Source organism: Schistocerca nitens, chromosome 2 (genome assembly GCF_023898315.1).
Source record: "Schistocerca nitens isolate TAMUIC-IGC-003100 chromosome 2, iqSchNite1.1, whole genome shotgun sequence".
In the NCBI taxonomy this organism is placed as follows: domain Eukaryota; kingdom Metazoa; phylum Arthropoda; class Insecta; order Orthoptera; family Acrididae; genus Schistocerca; species Schistocerca nitens.
Window position 1 is genome coordinate 472,776,299 of NC_064615.1, and position 22,994 is coordinate 472,799,292.

A 22,994-nucleotide genomic window follows, 5' to 3' on the forward strand; every position below is an offset into this window, starting at 1 on the left:
GAGCATGGAAACGAGAAACCATGAAAAAGGAAACAACTCAACAAACCGTAATAATAATGGCAACAATGGCAAATCGTCAAACGTTAATGATCACTGACCTTTCATTAGAAAACGTAGACGCAACAACAGGTATAATTCGGATTATAATGGCAATTCCAAGAGGAGAAACACTAGGAACCTTTGGCAGGGTGAATACCCAACTCAATGGAATCAGAACCAGAGATCACCTCCAAGCAATCATAATGCGAAGAGGAAAGAAAGTAACAACTCATCACAAAATGTAAATTACAATTCTCACTCCGGAAAAAAAAAAACATACTAAATACAACCACAATTTGCTCTCCATTGTCGTCCGTCAGACAGGGTGAGAGAAGAAGCAGAAATACAGGAACAGGATCTACATGTTAAGATGTAATGAGGGAAACGGAATAGAACAAGAGTTGTTAACCGAACTTCGTACATGTAAACAACCAGACACTCATACAGTACAAGCTGTAGTCAAAGCAGAAATCTACGACGTATACACGGGAGCCTCTATGAATGTTTTGAATTTGTGTTCTTTAAAAGGACAAGTAACGACCAAAATATACCGACCTTTGTGAGAAATTGCAAACTGACATGTTCTGTTGCTGCCCTGTCACAGCTGATAAAGCGTCGGGTACAGATCGAAGTAATGATGAGGAAATAAGCAACATTATGCGCTTTTCTTATAGTTACGGGATTGATAGTTACCTGCATTTTCGGATACGTGTTCCTACGAGAAAGGAAGGTAAGGTTTGACCTCTGGAGTGGTGAACTTAATTCTGAAAGTAGAGATAAGAGGATAATGTTGGAAATGGTCAAGACAAAGTAAATACTTGGTAAGTATTGCCAGAATATTCATATAAAACGTAAGTGGCTAAAAATAATGCACGTGAGTAATTGCATGTCTGACCGAGAATACTATTAGTGAGACACAGAAGAGAATGTACCTGTTAAGTTACAGTTAATTAGCTCGAAAGGTAAAAGAATCTGATTAGCTGACAACTGTCCAACAAAATGAGCTACATCAGCTGCTAAAAAAATATGTGAATGTATTTTCTTAACGACCGAGAATTATAAAAGTATACAAGTGCAAAATTGAAGCAATACCTCAGGAAATCTTCTGCCATGGTACTTACTCCGTCCCATGGACCTAAAAGGAAGCATCACTAACATAATGTGGTGTGCTCAAGTCATGAAAGTCCAATGTATTACACAAGTGAAAGAAAATACAAAGGTTACGAACTGGCGACCTGGTTTTATTTAAAACCCATCCCAAGTCGTCTGTGCTTAATAGAAGAAATAAAAAATTGCAATAAAGCTACACAGGACCATAGACAATAATTGGTATGCCACATGGATGCAGTTATTTGCTAGCACATGTAGAAAAAGGCAAAGTAAACGGCCTATACCCTTAAAGACTCGAACAAACTATTTTCATTTCTCATCTAATGAGTACCCTTAGTATGTAAGCAATCCGACAAATATTTTCCATTTATGGCACAATATATCTCAGATATAACGACTTCTAGCAGCGCACGGAAGTTCTTGCAGCAGAATCTGATCAGAATGTAGAATCTTGTAACATTAAATAATGTGTTTTGATTATGAAAACTTTCAGCATGAAATGTTGAAAATGTATCAATTAATGCAATATTAAGTTGTAAATAATTCTTAGCGTTAGATAAAAATTTTTATTCCTTGTTAGTTTTGAAGTTCAATGTCAATGACTTAGATAGACAGAAAGTTATTCAAATCCTTTTTGCCATGACGTGTCAGAATCCTTTCATAGACAGACTGTAACCGAGCGAAGTAGAAAAGAGTAAGTTTAAATATCAGAATGCGATATGTGTGAACAGTTAGTACTCGGTAGCACCTCATCTTACGAGCCGACACAACTAGGATCCAAGGTCTAAGTCCAAAAAGGGACGAAGGAATGCTTTACAGGCGTGCTGAGCTTCGAGTCTTGAAGCGTGAGATAAACTTATCTTTTCAAAATCTAGGAACCAATAACCGTGTTTAGCTTATACCAAGAGAAGATGCGCTGCGGTCCTACATAAAGTACTATCATGTAGAACTGAAATACAATATATCACATTGCTAAATCGAATAACAAACGTTCATGTAAAGTCAGGTCAGAGTCCACAAGGAAAGTCATATGGAATGCTATGTAGTAAGGGAATAATGCATATATACTGTATCTGAGGTACAGAATACATAACAAATGTCAATGTAACAATGTGACATGAATTTGTACTATGAAGTGTGACTCAAAACGGAAGGTGGAAGTTGTGTGCTACCATAAACTATGAGGAAAGTATGTTACTAACCTGTTAAGCAAAGAAATGTGTTAACTGTGTGTGTACTAGAGCAATATATTGGAAGTTTTTAAGTGCAGCACAAATGTTGAATGCAAACTTCTTCAATACGAGGAAAAAAAAATTAATGTGCAATGACTGTAACGTTTCAGTTTGGGACATTGGCTCATTAAACGTGCGACACAGTTAAGTGACTTGGAACAGATTAAGTGTATAGACAGTGGCATGATGGACAAAATCTCATAGTCAATAGTTTTAGAACGGACAGTGGTTGCTGGGCGGGAAACAATGAAGATTCCTCACGTGCGGCTGACGTTGAAACAGAATCAGTACGTGGTCGCTGCGCAGGATATTTACAGGACAGAGTATATGAGAACTAACTCACTTATATTGTGCAGGCACTGTACTGTTACAGTTTTAGGCGGGGAGTGTTCAGAACTGTGGTTGCAAAAGATACCGGTAGAGACGGGTCTGAACCACCACTGCAAACCGCAGCAAACAATTGCGCTGCAGCCACTATCAAATCCTTTATTACTCCCATTTTCCTGGTGTTGGAGATTGATTTTTTCTTATTTTGAAGTGAGTGAAGAGACTAATCCTCGTGCATAAAGGTATTCGAATGAGACTGTCACTGCAACAAAGGAGTCAGCGATCTCTAAGACTGTTACGTCAGTGCTGCCCTCATTGGAGCACAGAGCGCGGACGTAGGATGGTAGCCCTTCGAAAGGGAGGAGGGGCTTATTTGTTACGGCCGCGGCCGACTGCCACAGTACACTGTCCCCATAATAGCTAGACATTAATGTTGAGCCTATTTGTGACGTAACCGTGTGTGTTGACAAACAAGAGATGTGATTGCCTAACTCTATGACGAACTGCGCATGCAGTGTCGCGTAAAGAAACGATGAGCAACCATGCCGTATGACACTACGAATACGTACAAAACTGGCTCTGAACTTGGCAGTACTACTAACTGATTTGGTCTCTTTTTCTTCAGAAAATCTACATCAGTGATTACGTAATGCTGCTGTATGAATTTTATTTCACGATCGTGTGGAGGAGTTGTCCAGGCTAGCCGAATATTGGATGAGCGGGCGCCTGCAGAACCACGGCGATAGACAATAGCAGCATAGGAACGACGCTGAGGGTCATGGGATCGAAACCCGGCACAGTATTCTAGATGGGTATGACTGAAACCGATAACGGCGTATTCCCGATGCGACAGGACGTCACACCTTCGATAGCGTCGATGGGCAACGCCAAACAGCGAAGAATTATTGCACCGTATGAGCAGAACTAGTTGTATACACGGCATACACAAAACGGAACATCGAATTTTTTCCTGTAAACGAATAATAACGAACTGTCTCGGATGTATGTGAGAAACTATTTTGAGATTTATCTATTTTGTGTAAATAAACTTTTATAAACATGTGTGCCAAATGGTGATGCAATTCTCAAAAAGAATACCAATGCAAATCCTAATTCCTTGTGTTTCTCTAATCTAAAGTGCTATTACACCATTTACTTGTGGTTTTCTTTGTATATGTCAAATGTATGTAAAAAGCAAGGTGAAATTGGAATATTCTGAAGCTCCGTCCTAGTTTTTTCGTTGGGTTTCCTAGTGACCATAATCAGAATGGGGGAGCAACCAGTTAATTTGTCCCAAATAAGAGTCAACTAAGAATAGAGACTATTCCTACAACTTTTGCAGAGCAAGGACAAGCTGCAAATAAATGTGAATCCTTAATAGTCAGTCATATCTATATGACACCAACTACGTTACAAAGTCATGCATCTATTTATGCTGTCACGTAACTCGCATATATTTAACGAACATTTAATAATCATGAACACTATAAAATTCAATGACTAGTGTATCAAAGTGACGTGAACGTTAGTGTGACATGTTAGTGACAGACATTAGAAATATGTGATCCTCGCATGCCACGGGACGACGTAACGTCCCATACGAAGGGACGTGTGAAATTGTGTAAAAAACCAACAAGAATAACGCATATATGACGCAAATTACATGACATTTACAATATGAGAGACGCTTTTGTTCGAAAATGATGATAATAATAATAATAATCGTTGCTATAGGAAGTACCAGACAAAAAACACGTACTGCAGTACTACTAGTGGCAGAAAGAACAGTTACTTATTATCTCAGATCTTCATTTATTGACATTATTAAGAGCGTCATTAAAAATGTTGGCTCTTTCAGTTCGTAGCTGCTTCTGTGATCCGTCGAATCTATAATTAGTAAAGACTTTTTTACAACAAAAGATGTGTCAACGTTACAAATGTCAGAACTGGGCTCCGTTTGCAGCAACAGAAGGAACATTGCCGGCTAGTTGCAGCCGCCGCCATTTGCCATCGTTTCAACTGCGTCAAAGACGCGCGGTTGAGCGTGAAGTTTTTAGCACTGCAGCGCGCGAGAATATTATCTTTTCAAATTAGTTGTTTCCAGCTGACTGATTAAAAACAACACAGATAGGCTTTGGTCTGAACTTACGTAGTGACATAGAATTTCGTTAGGAGAATTTTTCTCAGTTAAAAGCATGTAATGACCTCAGAACAACGACATTAGAATTTCTACTATTTGGAGCTTATTCAACCAGGGTAACAATTCTTCATTCACGATTATATGACAAGCTTTATACTTGTCTCTAAGATACGAGTACATACAGCGCCTTACGTACGTTTTGGGGCAAACAGAATAGTTTTGTATTTAAAAAATTAAACGTACTGTGTTTGTTATTCCAACAGACAGAATGAGACTTACAGAACAATAAATTGAACATTTTACTTCATTTAATGACTCACAAACTACAAATAATTTCATATTTACGTGAAATAACATAGATTTGCCTCCGAAAAAGTTTTGGGGGAGAGTGCAGAAATAAACCAAAAAGCTAGGAAATAAAGAGGAATTAGCACTTCGTACTTCTATCGCGACATTGTAACACTTGTCAGCCGTTTTGTAACTCTTTGTACAATGTTCTGTAAGTATGAAATACGTAGGTTTTCCCATGCTTTTTGCAGTCTTCTTCTGACGTCGTGTTTTGACTGTATGGAGACTTTTCAAGTATTTTTTGTAACGCATCCCATAAGTTGTCTATGGGGCTTATGTTCGGACTTTATGGAGGGGGACTGACAACTTTGGACTGTTGTACAGGAGCCACAACCGTACAATACAGGCGACATGTTTGGGATCATCGTTCTGATAAAATTTGAAACAGTCTCCAATCCCCATATTTTCGTCTCTCTTCTTCAAATCGTTCCGTAGAACCTGCAGGTATACATTTTTATCCATTGCTTCGTCAACTAAGACCAGCTCAGCCACTCCTTCAGCCGACATACAACCCCAGACCGTACCATGGCCCCTGTCATGTTTCACAGTAGCTTGCATATATTTTTCTTCCAGCTCTTTGTTGGGCTGCCGCCAAACCGTTATTCGTCCATTCGGTCCTGATATGATAAATTTTGATTCATTCGAAAATATTACTTGATTCTACGACTCAATGTTCTTGTTTACTTTCTCTTCTCTCCTCACAAATATCCTTGGACGACCTGTCTGTGGCATATTTTCTATCCTGTCTTCATATTTATATGACGGACGATGTTCCCTATAGTACTTTTTTCATATTTAGTAACGTTGCTATTTCTCGGCGTGTTCTTTCCTTTTCGTGATGGAATATTACTAACAGCCTCCGTTCAGAAGTGCTGTTTTTATCTCAACATACCATTGTATACAAACACACTTGTGTTTCCTTTGAGCTCTCAATATGTATTGACTGACATCGCAGGGAGTAACGAATAACCGAGATATGCACACTGTCACTGTTGCCAACATTTGTCCCAAAACCTTTCAAGTGCAGAGTTTCATATCTCGCAGTAAGAAATAGGTTTTGTTCTGTTATAAACAAGCAAACATACGCGATTGCACTTTTCAGCGCTCATAATTACATCTTGCCGACGTACATCATTATTTCCAAATTAACCATCACAAATTCTTTCATATGCAGACGTACCGTGCACAGTGTTCGTCCCAAAACTTAAAAAAGAGGCACTGTATTGTGCACGATGTAAAACAAAACCTCTCTCTTTAAAGAAAAAACATTATTTTCATTTGAAGAATTAACCTCGTGCAGAAGAGATAGTAGTAGTATTAATTTAGTCGAGTTTAAATATCATTTTTCGAACAATAAATTAAAAACTAAACTATATCCAGAAAAAGTAGACAGTATACATCGTTGTTCGTGATTCCACTTGACATTTACACCACAAACGGTCAACATGGGTAGCTTTACAATGCCTCAGATGGGTCTGTTACTCGGTAACATCCAGTGACTAGTCCACGACGGAGTCACTGAGCGCTCGTGACCGACGCACTCTGCTATTTAGTGCTTCTGAACTCAGTCTACTGACAACACTGTGCTCGCCGCCCCATTTTATAGTGGTGGGTCTGCCTCTCGTGACATCTTGTGGTCAGTTTCGCATTGCGTAGGGGTGTCCACATACTTCCGATCAGGTAGTGTATGATGAATGTTATATGTGATCTGAATTATACTGCACATGGAGAAATTTTCGACGTTTTGGGTCCGTTTGCCCGAATAACACAGTCTAAATTCCAGATCACAATTTTTGTTACTTCGTTTTGTTTCTGAGTTCTAAACTTATTCCGCCGCTGTCGTTATTTGCACTCTCAACTGAATACACGATGCGTTACCCAACGGTAAACTGCATTTCGGCCATTCTTGTTGTTCTGTTTTCTGACCTTAACACGTTCGTTGCTCACATGAAGTTTGCGATCGATTGTGAAAACATCAGAGTGTACTGCTGTGCAGTAATGGTAAGTACATTTCTTTTTGCCAGAAACGTCCGTATTATCGAAAAACGACTGGATGTGGTTTGACTCCTTGCAGTAGTGTCCTAAAGGAGTAGCGGAAGGAATCTTTCATAGGGACACTGTAAAATTTAACGGAGAATTTTGCGTGCGATAGTCTGTTGAACGTACGGAAAATCTGTGTTAAGACAGCTGAGTAAAGCCTGGGACGCCACTTGTTTTGAATCTCAAACCAGCATGTTACCTGCTACAGTTTCTTCAGTCTTCACTGTAGACTTTCCCCTCTTAGTCAACTAAAATCTAATTCGCTCTTGTAAACCAGACATTTCAGGGCCACAGTGAGCTACACTTTAATGAACAAAATTTCTGTTGAGATTTAAAAGAACATCCTTGTATAATTTATTGGAGCATATTAATAATTTGTAGTATCATCATTATATCATAATAGCGAGATCTCACAGTTAATTTTGAATTTTGGACGGATTGACTGTTGTGGTTTTCCTACATTGCTGGCTTAAAGCAAATCACACCAGCAGTGACGTAGCAGTATCATTCTGGTGAGTTAGAAAAAGAAAGACAGACGGCTGGGCTAGGCAGAACTAAGAAACGAATATCCGTGAAGAGACAGTTTCTTTGTGTGTGTGTGACTGAGTGTCCGTGTGTGTGTGTGTGTGTGTGTGTGTGTGTGTGTGTGTGTGTCTGTGTGTCTGTGTGTGTCTGTGTGTGTTCAAAAATGGTTCAAATGGCTCTGAGCACTATGGGACTCAACTGCTGTGGTTATCAGTCCCCTAGAACTTAGAACTACTTAAATCTAACTAACCCAAGGACATCACACACATCCATGCCCGAGGCAGGATTCGAACCTGCGACCGTAGCAGTCGCACGGTTCCGGACTGCGCGCCTAGAACCGCGAGACCACCGCGGCCGGCTGTCTGTGTGTGTGTGTAGTTGCAGAAGTGTAACTGGGAGGGAGCGATCTAGTTTCAGTATCACAGGGTAAAAACAATTTATGCATCAACTGTTTTTTTTTTAATTTTTTCTCGCGCATTTTTCTGCTTTAGGCTAGAAAATCGCTCATCTTACAGCACAAAATTTCCGTTTCCATGTGACGCTGTCTTTCCCCAATCAACGCGCTACTTCTCCAGGGATACTTTCTGAGACAAATTCATAATGAAACTCAGTCACATTAGCCGCTTTTTGTGTTAAAAAAAGAATAAAGAACAGAAAAACCCGAGGGAGCTGTCTAGTGCGCCTTTCTGTCATAAATAACGAGGCATTTTTCTGCTACGATATCTCACTCGCCATCATAAGATGGAACTGCACTGGCAGTGTTTCACAAGAAACGTAGTTTACGATTCAGTGACATATCGGGAGATCTTCAACGGAAAAAAATGGGTTACAGTTGGCTGAAGATCAATCACTGACACTCCGGATGAACGGGTGCCAGGCGGAAAAGAAAATAAATGTTGGATAGAAGATTTATCTTTGCGGCCCTTGAGCCCATGGAATCGATCGAAGTCCGTGGGATAGCTGACAGTATCGTGGGCGTAAAATCAACGTGGTTAGATGGAAACATTTTCCACATAACTGAAACCATGACTACCAATTAGTGCCAACAAGAACATAAGGTTAATCACATTTTAAAGCTGTACTGTACATAGCAGAAACACTGAAATAGTACAGTAAGCGGTATTCATCATGCTCATGGCGCAGCTTGTTACGTAATCTTCACTAATATGTATCAACAGTTATTGTTTCCGCTCATAACGTATTCGTAATCAACCGAAATATTTCGCCTTCAGGTCTGTCAATTTTTCTGGAATGAAGTGATGCATTAGCTTTAGGTTAAATATCAATACATCCGCACTTAAGAACAATAGTTCACATGCCAACTGCAGTTAAAAGTTTTAACTTCATATACTACTTTTGCTATATATCATCAATTAAAACTAAAATAACAGCTCTAAAGGATATGACTTGATTAAAAGGTTTCTAACAAAATCCCAATGATTATTGCACTAACCAAATATTTTATCGTGCTTCTATTGTGATTCCGGAAAAACTGACAATGTAAAAGGTGCAATTGGAATTGAGGGAAAATAATAGTGCTTTGAAGTAACTAAACGCATGGATTACGGACTATTTAAGAGTACGGGAAAGAAATGCCACACCAAGACTCTGTTTTAAGTATGAAAATAATGGACAGAACTAGCAAGCAGAACGATATAAAATAAAATGGAAGGGAATACGGATGACATGTGAAATGCATTGAGGTGAATATGAATGAGTGGCTGTATTTAAAAAAGTGCTCAGGTGTTTTACGCGAAACTACGATCTATTCTTCCTAAGCGGAAAGAAATTGCTGTGAGGCAGCATGTATAGAGTTCAGGAGGAATTGAAGGACAATACTGCGTATTTAATATCTCTATATTCTCACGGTGTTCTTAATTGAACTGTAAGACCTGCAGTTGAAATATCATATGAAAAATATTGGAAATTCATGGAACATTCTAATCTTATGGATGATGATGATAATATACTAAATATAATGCAAATGCTAGCTTCAGAAACTACATAGGCGTTTTGGCATATCTAAGGAGACTAGGAAAACTTGTTGAGACGAATCGACGGTATATGTGGCACAGGATATGACTTAAGGATAAACAAAACAAAGACGAAAGTGATGAAAAGTAGTAGAAAGGAGAGTAACGACTTGCTTAACATCAAAGTAATGAATGATAACACAGTGGAATGAGTAAAAGAATACTCCTACGTTGGACTCAAGAAACGCAGAATGACTCTAGCAAGGGAGATATCAGAAACAGAAAGATGTTAGCCAAGGAAGCGTTGTTGAGTAACAGGCCTCTTCTGGAATCACATATTGGAATCTAAATGAGAAAGAATTTCTTAAAATTTGCCGTCTGGAGCGCAGCCTAGGACAGAAGTAAAAACATGGACCATCGGAAAACCGAAAAAGAAGAAATTGGTAGCATTTGGAATGAGGCTCTATAAAAGAATAATGAAAATTACATGTACATATGAAGTATGAAGTGAAGATATACTAAAACGGAATTACAGGGGAAAGAGGTCTGTTGAAGAAACTTACCAGAAGAAGGACCAGGTTAAAGGGACATCGGTTGCGAAATTACTATGCCAGTAAGAGCAGCAGATGGGAGAAACAATAGGGGAATATAAATAATAAGATGAACAATATCGATTATATACTATGTTCGTTGTAGTAGTTCTGTAGAGATGAAAAGATAAGCTCAGGATACCAAGAGGTGCTGGACATCATCAAAGCTATCGAAGGACTGACTGTTTAAAAATCTATTAGTATACAATTTATTAGTTTAAAACAATCCTCATAATGTGGTATTTATTTGGGTTCATCACAGACACCCCACGAAGGGTAACACAGTGTTTAGATACATTATGTTCTCGAACCAGAAAGGGCGTTGGGACTCGAAACATATGCAAAACACGCTATGTCCTTACTCTGTTACGAGGTTTAACATTAGGCACTCGATTTAACGTTATCAAACATTCATTGGTTAAACAATCCAAAATGACGCTTCAGAGTATAAGTGAGTAAATATGACATTAAACTACAGGAACCGTAACATTTATTGAAACATAAAAAAAATCACGCATAAAAACAAAAAATAGAAAGAGAAATCTGCACTGAAAGACAAAGGAAGGAAGAAAAGAGTTAACAGAGTTTAACGTTTCATCAACAATGAGATGGAGGAAACGCTCGGGTTAGGACAGGATGTGGAATGAAGCCAACCATGTCCTTATCAAAAGAATAATTCTGTAGCTGGCCTTAAGCGATTTACAGAAAACATGGGAAACTAAATCTGGAAGGCAGGAGGGGCATTTGAGTTGTCGTCCCCCAAATACATTATAGTGTACTAGCTACTGCGTTACCATGCATGGTGAAATGTACTGACGCGTTAGCCAAAGAGGGTTTTAAACTAAAGATGGGACGTCCGCCTTGCAAGTGGTCAGTGGACGAATTAATGAGTTAACTCACACTAACAAAAACCACAGGCTGTTGTTATGTCCCCCAGCGTCCGCCAGACCACGTCCCTTTGTACAGGACGGTGTCACTAGTTGCATAATCAACAGACATGGCTGTTTGGCAAGCCGGACAGCCCCACCCACTTCAAGAGAGCATAGCAACTGGCAGCCAGTCACGTAGACTGAGTGTACCTGATAAGATAACCAGCTCCACTGGATGTCTTCAGTCAGTTAACAGCAAGTTCACAGAGAGTCCACAGCAAGTTTATGGCACGATAAGTCAGTCCATGGTTGGAGTCCCCGCTAACAAAGCCAGTGAGCTAACATATATGGTAGTCATCAGTAGCCCTACAGGAAGTCATCTTGGAAAATATCTTGGTAAATATGGGCCCGTAACAGGAACTATGACACTGTTACTGTGTGGACCTGTTCCTGGAAATGCTATATGTATTTAGTCGTACCAGAGCTCTATTTTCCCCGTGAGGTTCTAATAAATGCAGTTCTTGTACTCAGATTAGCTCATAAGTGATATCAGTGGCAGTTGGTTATTATGACAGACGTGTCAACACCATAACAGTGGCACAGTCAATACATACACAACAATTATATAGGTTTATGTAGCTGTTATGCGTAAATTACTTATAAAATATACACATTAAGTTTTATTAGATACAGAAGAGATTGGCTGCAGATAGTCGGCATTTTTTGGGGTAGAAGATAAGAAGTAATCTGAAGCTTACGACTAAACATTTACAACAGAGGATGAACCAGTACATCAAAATAAGTAACTATCAGCTACCAGAAACAGATATTAACTCCTACTCCGTGAAACATCAAACATTAACAATTTATTTACAACACTTGTCTAACTCTAGTTGTCAGATGTGATGAATAAATTCTAATGGACCAGAAACCACTGATCAATCATTTGCAGATTGTAACTTCCTTCTTTCCTAAGCTCGTAGTACAAGGGGCATACTCCTCCTCTAGGAACAATTCAGTATTTACATCAGTTACAGTGATCATCATACAAGCCTGCCAGTTTGATGACACCATTGTGTGATGATGATGGTGCTGAGTCTATCTTTAAATGTTTAACATGTTTCACCCAAGGCAGAGAACATCTGAAATTGATCACAACTGGTGAACGAAACTAGTAATAATTCAATTTATTGCAGCCAATACATTAATCCATATTGGTCACTCTGACCTCTGCAAATGGTATCTGTGTTTACTGAGACAAATATTGGTTTACATAATATATGTATCAATTTATTTGGTTCTGTTTCGCAGGGTTATCAATTAATATTTGTAATGCTTTTGTTATAGGTATAATTTTACTTTCTACAGAGACTGAAAATATTCTAGTGAGTCATCTAATATACCTAGATATTTAGGTGTGTATCCATAATGAACAACATTTCATACTGAAATATGTTTCTTCTAAAATTCTAATCCAAAGAGTGGATTACTTCACCATTCAACTACTTGTACTGAGAATACTGGAACATAATGATGTAAATATTTGAAATAATTTCATGCATTAGGTTATTTGAAATCCTTGAAATGAATATCATTTACATTCACAGATCTTTAATATAACTGAAAAATTACTCCACAGCATCTGTTTTCAAGAACATGGTATTCATTATCAAAATCTCAGTTTCCATTTTGCACACTGTGTTGTAACATTAGCTTGCAACTGAAATATATAGTAATGGAAAGACTTCATATATTAATTATTTGTAATGTTTGCCTGCTCAAATCCTTTATTACATATAATCGTTTCGATTGGTGTAGAAATAACTTCAAGATAATAATTCTATGTTTCACCTTTACTCCCATCATCAGTCTAACTGTAGGTATGAAAGTCAGTCCAGAATAAATGAATCGAGTTTAAGTTTTAGGAAAACAAGGCAGTATTTCCCATCTGATCTTTTAATACATTTAATGATTGTCTGACAAAGGATGAAGCATTGAATTTAAATTTGTAAACATGATACTTTATATGTTCTAAGTTCATTTTATGAAACTTTTTTGTATGTTCAATGTCTTATATGATATCCTCAAGCTGAACATTGACCATTTCCTTAAAAACTATGAAGATAACTTGGAAGGATTACAGACGTTATTTAGGTTGGAGCTTGAATTTATTCCTTAATCAAGAAATTTACTTTCTGAGAAACTATCATGACAAATCAATTGTTATTTTCTATATATAAAAAGAACCACAAAAGACTCTTGTAAAAGTGGATCGTAATTTTCTTCTAAAAGTAACGGTTCAAGAGATTAATTTCAGAATAAAATGTTGCAATCCATCTAAGTTATTTCATAATATTGTTAACAGACTAGTCATAAGCATATGTTGTAGAATACTATTTTCGATTATTTTCAAGTTAATGGATTATCCTTTTAAGGTGTGCTTAACATAATTAAATTCTCCTGTTGTGACACTGGAAAGTAAGTACTGAGACTCCACTGCATTTATGACATTTATCACGGAGGTTAGGGAAAAAAGACAGATTAAGACCTTGATCAAGCTTAACAAAACCATTGCTATTCTCAGTGTGCTATGTTACAGACAGTAGAAATGGGCTTTCTTAGAACAATAATTTGATACACAAAAACAGAGAATAAATAAGGCTAGATATGCAGAAGACATTCGATACAGTTCAACACTCACATTTATTACACAAAATATGAGTTTACCACGTATCCAGACTAGATATGAGGCTGGATTCAGTATATCTTAGCGTATAAAACCCAACACCTTGCTCTTAATGAGATAAAATCGATGTATGTAAAAACAATTTCGAAAGTCCCCAATAGGGGTGTAACAGTGCCATTGTCATTTACAATATATATATATATATATATATATATATATATATATATATATATATATATATATATATATATAAAATTACAAATTAGGACTCACATGGAGGTTTATCGACACTCTTTCTCCCCTGCAAAGTTAGCATTTGGAACAGCGAGGATAGTGGTACCAGAATTACCCTCCGCCACACATGAGAAAGGAAGCTTGTCAAATACAGGTGAAGCTACAGGAAAGATAGATACACAAGCATAAGAAATAGCATGCAGTATTACGGAACGGAATGGACCATATTACTTCTTCTAAGTCTTCATCAGTTTCATCAGTTTGGGCAAACACTGCTTTCGTTTCTGCTACACTTTTCACTTTCGTTCTTGCTCCCTTCATCCTCAGCTCACATTATCGCTCTAAGCTCCCCATTCGATTGAACAGTTATTCCGTAACATCAAATACTTTCAGCTCAAGAGTAGTAATAGCTTTAGCTGTGAATCTTAGCATTGGAAATTGCGTCCACTGCAATCTTATCCCTGTTCCGAAAATGTTATTTACCTTTATTACCATTTGTTGATGACACTGCTTCAGCCGATAACCAAAGAACTAACGTCGTCAAGTTGCTTGACATAATAATATTATACATACTGTATGAAATGACGTCATGTGTTTCTTGACGTAAAAGACGAAGTCTTCTCATTCATATAATGACTTTTAATGACAAGCCAAAACCCCTACCATGACTGAAACTACGTAATAAAACAATACCAACAGATAAACAAGCGTTAAACCCTCAAAACATGGAAATAACAGTCGGTTTCATGTGACACAAAATTTACGAAAATTAATAAATCAAAAACTAATTACTTTTCTGTAGTTTTATCTCGTTAGATTGCTCAGGTGGCGAAGTATCCTAGCATTTTCGTACTTTCCTTCAAACCTGATAGACTGAGGATTACTCGACATCAGTACCAATTTTATTACGTCGTAAATAATTTACTCAACACGCAATTGATTCACATCTTTGTCAGATTCAAAACTTCGCGTATATTTCTATACTGCCACATTAATTAGATAACACGAAAAACACTACAGCTCTGAGGAATCTATAACAGAATATCAGTATCGACAAGATCTCTGTTGACAAGATCTCACAAAGTACACTATGCTAGTCTAATTACATTTACTAGTTACAAATGGCTTTGTAAAACCATACCCGCATATTAAGCACCAATACTATAACATCCGATTTATGCACAAAAGAGATCAATATGTATATTAAATTTCATTCGTATTCTAAACTCTTCTTAATATTTGTACCCAAAAATAGTATTGCAAATAACGAGTTGACTTTGGACTTACTCCAAAGACACCAAGCATTTCTGAATTTAGAGACGCATGTAAAATGAATGCTCCTGAAATCAGACGTATGTGTACTTGGCTCTGTAACAGGATTGTGCAATATCAGAAAATGTGTTGCAATGGAAAATCTGGGTAGGGGGAAAGCTATCAGCCAATAAATCCAAATGTCTACCAATACAAAGGCGGTATTTCTTTACTCAACAGCAACAAAGACAATTTTCTCAAGGATAATTTCGTAGACTCAATGAACACACAACGCATCTCAAAAAAGACGACGCTGCAAGAGCTAATTACAAACTTTATTAACATTAATGTAGTCACCCCGACTTTGTCAACAGAGGGTACATACGATATCCAGACAAGAATCTTACACGACGTAGATAGTACAGGAATCTTGCTTATTTCCTTACAATATCCCATTTTTCTCAGCATTAAAGATATGACAGTAACATACCATTTTTTTTTAAATCTTGTTCGCTGGAAATGTCAAAATGTGGATTATATAGTAGCACTGCTAACACTGCCGATACGTAGCTTGATCTTCTCTAAGCACCTCATGAAGCGTTCTGTTGCTCCAGACTTTCTGCAATGCTTGTATTGGTGTGACATACATCAACCGGCATGACATGTTTCAGAAAACATGAAGTGTGGTCTGAGGCGGCGGCAAGCCAGAGGGGAATACCGTCAGCCTTGGCCACGACAGACGACAAGTTTCAGGAAAAAGAGAACAAATAATGCGAGACGCCTGCGTGCCGCAGTTACGTGGCTGAATAAATAAAAGGCAGCGGCGGGCAGACCTGTGTGCTGACGTTTGCAGAGCCACAACCCGGCCTGGTTTTATGTCTCTCCCCGGGCTGTAATTTGTGCAAGCTGCCGCGACTGCAAAAAGTAACGCCGCCAGAGTGCGGTCGCAGGAGATAGCATGTGTGTGTGTGTGTGTGTGTGTGTGTGTGTGTGTGTGTGTGCGCGCGTGTGTGTGTGGACCCTGTGAGACACCAGCTACCAGACACGGCAGTCGCACGTCTGAGGGTTGTTTGACACGCCGCCCCGTTGCATACTGCATAAAGCTTCCAAGCCCGTGTGTCAGCAGTCCGCCTTCTCTCTGCATCGCTTGATGCACGCAATTACTATATATTCTTGTCTTTTGATAGTGCAAAAATCTCGTGTGTTGAAAGACGTAATTGTTGTTGTGGTCTTCAGTCCTGAGACTGGTTTGACGCAGCTCTCCATGCTACTCTATCCTGTGCAAGCTTCTTCATCTCCCAGTACCTGCTGCAGCCTACATCCTTCTGAATCTGCTTAGCGTATTCATCTCTTGGTCTCTCTCTACGATTTTTACCCTCCACGCTGCCCTCCACTACTAAATTGGTGATCCCTCGATGTCTCAGAACATGTCCTACCAACCGATCTCTTCTTCTAGTCAAGTTGTGCCACAAGCTCCTCTTCTCCCCAATTCTATTCAATACCTCCTCATAAGTTATGTGATCTACCCATCTAATCTTCAGCATTCTTCTGTAGCACCACATTTCGAAAGCTTCTATTCTCTTCTTGTCTAAACTATTTATCGTCGACGTTTCACTTCCATACATGGCTACACTCCATACAAATACTTTCAGAAACAACTTCCTGACATTTACATCTATACTCGATGTTAACAAATTTTTCTTCTTCAGAAACGCTTTCCTTGCCATTGACAGTCTACATTTTATATCCTTTCTACTTCGACCGTCGTCAGTTATTTTGCTCCCCAAATAGCAAAACTCCTTTACTACTTTAAGTGTCTCATTTCCTAATATAATTCCCTCAGCATCACTCGACTGAATTCGACTACATTGCATTATCCTCGTTTTGCTTTTTTTGATGTTCATCTTGTACCCTCCTTTCAAGACACTATCCATTCCCGTGCGGTTCTAGGCGCGTCAGTCTGGAACCGCGTGAGCGCTACGGTCGCAGGTTCGAATCCTGCCTCGGGCATGGATGTGTGTGATGTCCTTAGGTTAGTTAGGTTTAAGTAGTTCTAAGTTCTAGGGGACTGATGACCACAGATGTTGAGTCCCATAGTGCTCAGAGCCATTTGAACCATTTGAACCAGTGTCCATTCCGCTCAGCTGCTCTTCCAAGGTCAGCATCTCGTGGTCGTGCGGTAGCGTTCTCGCTTCCCACGCCCGGGTTCCCGGGTTCGATTCCCGGCGGGGTCAGGGATTTTCTCTGCCTCGTGATGGCTGGGTGTTGTGTGATGTCCTTAGGTTGGTTAGGTTTAAGTAGTTCTAAGTTCTAGGGGACTGATGACCATAGATGTTAAGTCCCATAGTGCTCAGAGCCATTTTTTTTTTTTTTTTTGCTCTTCCAAGTCCTTTGCTGTCTCTGACAGAATTACAATGTCATCGGCGAACCTCAAAGTTTTTATTTCTTCTCCATGGATTTTAATACCTACTCCGAACTTTTCTTTTGTTTCCTTTATTGCTTGCTCAATATACAGATTGAATAACATCGTCTGTAAAGAATTCGCGTTAGTATTTTGCAGCTGCGACTTATTAAACTGATAGTTCGGTAATTTTCACATTTGTCAACACCTACTTTCTTTGGGATTGGATTTATTATTATATTCTTCTTGAAGTCTGAGGGTATTTCGCCTGTTTCATACATCTTGCTCACCAGATGGTAGAGTTTTGTCAGGACTGGCTCTCCCAAGCCTGTCAGTATTTCTAATGGAATGTTGTCTACTCCTGGGGCCTTGTTTCGACTCAGGTCTTTCAGTGCTCTGTCAAAGTCTTCAAGCAGTATCATATCTCCCATTTCATCTACATCCTCTTCCATATGCATAATACGAGGGCTATCCACAAAGTACATTACGTTTTGGAATTAAAAATAAATAAAGTATTGGAAATTTTTTTATTATATACAGATGAAAGCCACACTTAAATACTACTTTTCTACATAGTTGCCATTTAAATTAAGGCACTTATCGTAGCGATGGACGAGCTTGGAAATTCCTTCGTCGTAAAATTCGGCCGCCTGCGCCTTCAACCACGTGGTTACCTCTTCTTGAAGCTGTGCGTCGTCATCAAAACGCTGCATAGCCAACCACTTCTTCATTCCTGGGAATAAGTGGAAGTCGCTCGGTGCCAGGTCGGGACTGTACGGCGGATGAGGAAACAACTCTTACTTAAAAGATTCGAGAACTTCACGAGTGGCATTTGTCGTGTGGGCCCGGGCGTTGTCGTGAATCAGCAAGATCTTTGAGCCAAACTTTCCCCTGCGCTTGTTTTGTATTGCTCTTCTGAGGTTGTTCAGAGTTTGGCAATACCTTAGAGTTAATTGTAGTGCCTCTTTCCAGGAAATCCACAAAAACCACACCTTTTCTGTCTCCAAAGGAATGTCGCCATCACCTTCCTTGCCGACATTGTCTGCATGCATTTCTTGGATTTTCGGGGGGAATTTGTGTGCCCCCACTGCATTGACTGCAATTTTGTCTCGCAGTTCACATGCTTAACCCATGTTTCGTCACCAGTAACGATGCGATCGAGTAATGAGTCGCCATCTTTCTCGTAAGCCAGTAACTCGTATCCTACCTTCCAAACTTCACACAAGCTCTTCTGAAGACCTATATCCTTTCCTCCAGGAATGCTACTTCTGTAGGTGTGCAGGAGAGCTTCTGTGAAGGTTGGAAGGTAGGAGGCGAGGTACTGGGTTAATTACAGCTCTGAGGAAAGCTTGTGAGTCGTGCGTGGGTAGCTTAGATAGTAGAGCATTTGCCCGCACCAATCAAAGGTCCCAAGTTCGGGTCTCGGTCCGGTACACCGTTTTAATCTGCCATGAAGTTTCATCTGAATAGGATGCCAGGAAATATAAAGGTCCTTAATATGAGAGAATGTTGAAAAGTAATACCTCAGATTATTTAAATGTTAAAACTCTGAAAGCTTTTTGAATAAAGAAAACCTTATTAACACGTGTACCTCTATTATTATAGTATACATATTTACAGCCTTCTGGCGCCAGAGGGCCACGAATTGTAGCGTGTAACATGGCAGTGTGTAACGTAAGTATCCTGTAATCAAGTTTCGAATCTAGAGGTGAAGCACCCTCTCCTTGAACATGAAAATGTCAGAGCACACAGGAGTGGGGCGACATCTGCAGCAATCCGACGCCTTCGGTTCGTTGTCATTAATCATCCTCCATACAACCCCGACTTCGCCCCATCTGATTTTCATCTGTTTTCAGAACTTAAAGAATACCTTCAAGGACATCACTTTGATAGTGGTGAAGCGCTGCAAGCAGAGGTGAGGTTGTGGCTCCGTCAAAAAAGTAAAAAAATTCTACAGTGACGGTGTTAACGAACTCGTCTCTCGTTAGGAGGAATCTGTTCGTCGTCAGGGTGACTATGATGAGAAATAATTATGTAGACACGAAGAATAAAGATCTAGAATGTTAATAACCTATGTTTTACTCAAAGAGCTCTGAGAGCATTCACATAAAAAGTTCTGAGGGATTACTTCTCAGAAAGCCCTCGCAAAAGCAATTAAAATTCAATCTCCCATTTAGTTCGTTTCCTGATTCCTGGATGAGCTATTTTTCCTTAAACTTGCTTATTAACAAACATGATTTCTGCAGGAAAACTCACATATACTGTAAACTACACCGTTTTGTGCGATTAGAGAATTTAACTCACATGGGAAATGTGGTGTCACCACCAGACACCACACTGGCTAGGTGGTAGCTTTTAAATCGGCCGCGGTCCGGTAGTATACGTCGGACCCGCGTGTCGCCACTGTCAGTAATTGCAGACCGCGCGCCACCACATGGCAGGTGTAGAGAGACGTCCTGGCACTCGCCCCAGTTGTACAGCCGACTTTGCCTGAGATGGATTACTGACAAATATGCTCTCATTTGCCGAGACGATAGTTAGCATAGCCTTCAGCTACATTTGCTACGACCTAGCAAGGCGCCGTATTCAATTGATATTGAGATTCTATTAATGTATCATCAAGAGCGATGTTCTACAAATGTGGATTAAAGTTAAGTATTCCAGAAGCTACGTACTTTTCTTTATAGCATTCATTACGTATCCTGTTTCAGACCTCACGCCAGCCTGCGTGAGTTTAAGCGCGTGCCTTTCGACTTCCTCTCATTGTGTCTAGGCTGTCTTGTCTAGACACAACAGGAAATGATTTAAATTGTCAGACACAACTAAATAATAATCTCGTACTTATTGGATAGGTTTATTCTACTGATAGTAAATGTTTCTGTTAATAACGGGTCGCCTTCTGTAAGAATATTTTATTTTCTAGTTTCAGTCCACAGCATTTTTGAGCTGAAACTTAATTCTTGACTTTATAATTGCTTCAGTCCACCACCTTCATGTGTCGATAAGACACTTTCACATTCTATTCAACTGCACTCTATTGTGTTTTCCTACCTTCTGTGATTCCACTGCAGTGCTGGACAATAATGGGCCTAAATACTTGTGGTTCCTAATAGGTAAATGTCGCTCATGGCCGGCCGCTGTGGACGAGCGGCTCTAGGCGCTTCAGTCCGGAACCGTGCTGCTGCTGCGGTCGCAGGCTCGAGTCCTGCCTTGGGCATGACTGTGTCTGATGTCCTTAGGTTAGTTAGGTTTAAGTAGTTCTAAGTTTAGGGGACTGATGACCTCAGATATCAATTCCCATAGTGCTTAGAGCTATTTAAGCCATGTCTCTTATGCATGATTTTTCAAGAATACGGCAAAATACATCAAAAGACAGATTGTCGGAAAAAAATAGTGCGCCTGAAAATACGACGTAAATTTTAATCGGACGACGGAGTATGCCACCTGGGGGATAGAAGATGTACTAATAATGGTTTCATTGTCGTCCATCATCGGACAGCATAGCGTATAGCTACCAGAGCGCCATCTGAGTTTAGCCCTTAATAGACGATTCTCACAGCCAGAAGGCTCAGTGGGGTGCAAACTTCTGAAGCAAGCAGATAATCATGCCACGGAGATGCACGCGTGCTTTCTAGTGGCAGGATGGTCCTTTCGGACAACTGCCACACAAGTTGGACGTTCTGCATCGTCCAAAGATGCTGGTATCGGTGTCACGTGAACGTTCTCAGACTCGTAGAAGAGGTTCTAACGTCCACGCAGTACAGGCCCCTGGCAGGATCCTCGTATTGTAAGTGCACTAGTAGCAGATCGCTTAAACGGGCGATCGCGACCAATCGCACCGCGACAAAGCTAGGGCCCAAGGAATAGCCCACACACTAACCGTTTCAGAGCTCAGTTACGTCTCAGAGCCCATAAATACAAGCAGTACAACTGCAATACCTGAACATATGAATGGAGAGTACTTCACAGACAGAAAGAACAAATGCAAGTGGCAGCTGCGTTTCTACCATCAGTGTGCAAGTACTCTTCATTGATATGTGTAGATATTGCAGTTGTACTACTTGTATTTATGGGTCCGCAGGGCTTTAATACTAGCACTAACGACAGCCACGCAGTTATTGAAATCGGTTTGCAACAGAAATAATGGTTTCTACTTCAACGACGAATGCTGACCTTCCTTTTGTAATCAGTGCTGATGTGATGGTAGTGGTGTACACAACTCTTGATGGAGTCCATATTTAAAAATGAAATTTTCCAGTCAGTAAGGCTATTGTTCTCCGAGGAAAATAATACCTTTTAGTAGGAGAAAAGTGTACAAGAGACCGATTTGAAGGAAGAACCTATTCTAACCCTAATCTAAATACTGTTGATAATTTTGAATTGGGTGGAATATAGTGCAATCGTTCACGAATCACACAGGGGGAGAAGGATACCATATAACATTTAATACAAAAAATACTGATTAGCTAAAAAGGAATAATGAAACGGTCGCCAGCCCACTAGGGCAATGAACCTCCAGGATCTTAGCAAAGATAATGCAAATAAATTCAGAGAAATAATCACTGGCGTATCAGCAGAAAGTCGAATGAGGAAGCACTGAGTGAGTAGTTACTCATTCTGAGATACTAAGTTTTGATACCGAAATTAAATGAATTAAATAATAATTAAATAAATAAATTAAATTAAATTAAATGAATTAAATAAATGACTGGCTGTAACTAAAACTTTATTATGTAAAAAATAACTTTCAGTAACCTCAGTCTAACGTAATACAAAGTTTAGAAAAAGGGAAGCAATTTACTTTTGTTATTGAAAGATTGAACTGAATTTACTTTAAACGAATGAGCAACTGATTTTACTTTTAATATAACAACAATAAAATACATACCAAGTCAGCAGAAGTCACTCACTAAGCTAAATAAAGGATAAATGAAGTTGTTCACTCATAGTTTGGGCTGTGTTGTTAGTTATTGGTTTCGGCAGTGAAATTTTAAATTACTTCAAGTGAATGAAGTTAATACAAAAAATTGCAAATTAGTCAAGTCTCTGTTATGCAATACAAGAACGAATAGTTACTGAGTCAGAAACCAGTTTTTAGCAAATAAACAAAACTGCCAGTAAATGGTTAATCAAATGACAACAGTCGACGACTGACTTGGAAATGAAAGGAACCCTGCTTGTTGATAATATATGAGAACAGTGACAACCCAGGTGCCTGCAAGTTTTAAC